This window comes from Vulpes lagopus, chromosome 6 (assembly GCF_018345385.1).
Source record: "Vulpes lagopus strain Blue_001 chromosome 6, ASM1834538v1, whole genome shotgun sequence".
Taxonomy (NCBI): domain Eukaryota; kingdom Metazoa; phylum Chordata; class Mammalia; order Carnivora; family Canidae; genus Vulpes; species Vulpes lagopus.
In genome coordinates, this window is record NC_054829.1 from 100,952,468 (window position 1) to 100,955,648 (window position 3,181).

A 3,181-nucleotide genomic window follows, 5' to 3' on the forward strand; every position below is an offset into this window, starting at 1 on the left:
GTGATCACTGGATTGTATGTAAATTGTAAAACTACATTTAGTTGAATTTTTACACTCAGGTTTCCATTTGGACAAACATCTTATTATCACAGTACCCCTTTGTGCTCTGCTCCTCCACACTATAAACTGACTTCGCAGACTAGAACAATCTACTGTAATCCAGTGCTACCTATGACAGAATGGACAAGTCTGCATAATTCTGGAGTGCAATCATGAAATTTTTACTTTTTAACAGCACAAGGCCACATTATCCAATAACATTTTTCAGTAATGAAGGAGACATTTTGATTTTTATATGCTGATTCTATCTACTCCTCAATTGTTTCAGAGTCTGGCAGGAAAGAGAGGGTCTAATGGGTATCTTCCTAAAAGGATAAAGACATATGTCCATACAAAAATTTGTATTCAAGTCTTCATAGAAACCTTATTCCTGTTAACTAACGGATGGCAACCCAGATGACCATTAAGTTGTAAATGGATAAACAAAATTGCAATATAAGTTGCAATTAGTATTCAGAGACTGAATACAGGTTTGTCATGTTCATAACTCTCCTAGGAGAGATGTTAAAAGACTTACAGAAGAGAATTGTAACTAAATTCCCCAAGCCTTTTAAGGTTTGGATACTGTCGCAACAGTCCATCAAATTTTGCTCTTTTTAGTTGTCTTCTGTCTACTATCCTTTATAAACTTGCAAGTATTTCTGAGATTCCCAGAGGCTATTCATGTGTGTTTGTGAACATGTTTGATTTTGCAAGGAGTGTCAATACACCATTTCTAGAGTAATTTCCCACCATTTCCCTCTGGGTTTCATGATTCCTACCAATGATCTGTTTTGTCTCAACCAGGCACTATAACTGATATACCAGAATTCATAGTGTTACTAGAAATTCAGTAAATGATAAGAATGCAAATCTCCATACTGCATGATATGCTGTATCATTAAAAAGCCTTAAAAACGACTTCAACTCTTACCTAACACAATCTGCTTCTGATTGCAGTCTCTTTTTCCACTCAGGTCCTTTGACAGGGCCAGCTAGAGGCTGCTAAAAATTTTCTCTTAGTGTCATTTTAGTGACATTTCACATAATCTGGTATCTTATGTCTCAATGAGCATTCAAACACTTTTAAATTAATGATTTTTTTTCATGCAATATGGTTAATCTTGGTAATGGTTTATGTGCCTGTGCAGAGAAATACATTCTGCTCTTTTGAATGGAATGTGCTGTAAGTGCCAATTAGCACAAATTGATTTACTTCATTTTCATATCTTACCCTTAGGAAAACCTTATTTTATACAGCCCTATACAATCCTCTATGGTTTCCTCTGTTACTTTCTCACCTCAACTTCCGTTGCTCTTCTTCTTGTCCATTTAAACTCAAAGTACAAGCTACCTTTATGATTAATTCACTCATAGCAACCTCTTTGCTATTCTCTAAACATACCAAAGAAGTTCTGCACCTGGATCCTTCAGGCTCCACACTGAGTGCAGAGTCTACTTAAGAATCTTTCTACCCTCTCTCTCTGCCCACCCATACACACACTTTTTCTCTAAAAATAAATAAACAAATATTTTTAAATATATTCTTTCTTACAGCCTGGCCAAATCCATCATCTGCTTCAGAACTCTTCTTAAATATGATAGGAAAAGAAAAATCTTCCCAAGCAAATCTGTATAAAATAGTGAGCCACATTAATAGTAATTTCCCAATTTACCCTGCTTTTTTTTTTTACTCTGTGTTTTACATATTGCATTTTTGTTTGTTCATTTTTATCTTCAGCCAGTAGAATATAAATTCAATTGGGACAGGAAGCTAGTTTTGTTCCATTTTTAAATTTTCCAGCACCAAAACAAAGCCTAATACACTGTATGGCATCTCAGACATCTTAAAATATAAGTATCCAGTTATGAGCCTAAAATAATAATTCCCCCGTAAGCAATTTGATATTTTTTATAAGTGTGGAATGATACTGTTTTCCCATGCTTTAAATTTAAATTTTATTAACTCTGTGTAAACTGGGACTGGGGCTGGATGAAAACATGAAAGAATAAGATATTAGGAGAAAACTTGCTAAGCATTTCTAAAATTAAGTTCCAGTAACTCCTCTTCCCCATTTTTTAAAAATTCCTCCTCAAAATCTGCCCTGTTTTTTCTGCATACACTGAACCTGTGGTGCCTTTCCAGTTCTGTCTGAAAGTATACCTCCTTTCTACTACTTTTTCTCTTTCATATTCCTAGGTATCTCTTGCTCCTCTGAATTCACAGCACTGGTCTTATTTATATTTTAAAGAAATAGACGTGACTCTTCCATGAATGTCATACTCCATTTCATCTTTGTTGTTTGCTTTAACCCATTACATCCTTTACCTTGGGAATCAAAAGAAAGGTTACCTTGGGAATCAAAAGAAAGGACAGTGTCCTCACTTTGGAAGCACAAATAATAAAATTGGAATAATACAGAGAAGATTAGCATGCCCTCTGTGCAAGGAGGACATGCAAGTTTGTGACACATTCCATATTTTTCAAACAAGCATATGAAAAGATGTTCCACATCATACCTCATTAAAGAATTGCAAATTAAAGCAACAATAAAATTGTTTCCATTACACATACAGTAGAATGACTAAAGCCCAAAACACTGACAACATCAAATGCTGGCGTGGATGTGGAGCAACAGAGAAAAATACAACATTCATGCTGGTGGGTATGAAAAATGGTGCAATTACTTTGGAAGATTGTTTAGCAGTTTCTCACAAAAATAAGCACATTCCTACCATATGATCCAACAATCACACTGTTGGTATTTACTCAAATGAGTAGAAAACTTATGTTCACAAAAACTTGCACATGGATTTTTATAGTATCTATTTATAATTGCCAAAACCTAGAAGCAACTGAGATGTCCTTCGGTAAGTGAATGGGTAAGTAAACTGTGGCCCATCCAGACAATAGAATATTATTCAGTGCTAAAAAGAAATATGTTGTTGGGGCAGCCTGGGTGGCTCAGCAGTTTAGCACCTGCCTTTGGCCCAGGGCCTAATCCTGGAGACCCAGGATTGAGTCACACATCGGGCTCCCTGCGTGGAGCCTGCTCCTCCTTCTGCCTCTCTCTCTCTCTGTCTCTCAAGAATAAATGAATAAAATCTTAAAAAAAAATAAAAAGAAATGTGTTGTCAAACA

The 3,181-nt window shown here is 35.6% G+C and overlaps 1 non-coding gene across 1 annotated transcript; it reads left to right on the forward strand.

The window, feature by feature from the left end:
- Positions 1 to 2,417: 2,417 nt before the first annotated feature.
- Positions 2,418 to 2,524, forward strand: LOC121493980. Its single transcript, XR_005988629.1, has one exon. It is a non-coding gene; the product is annotated as a U6 spliceosomal RNA (small nuclear RNA).
- Positions 2,525 to 3,181: the final 657 nt, after the last annotated feature.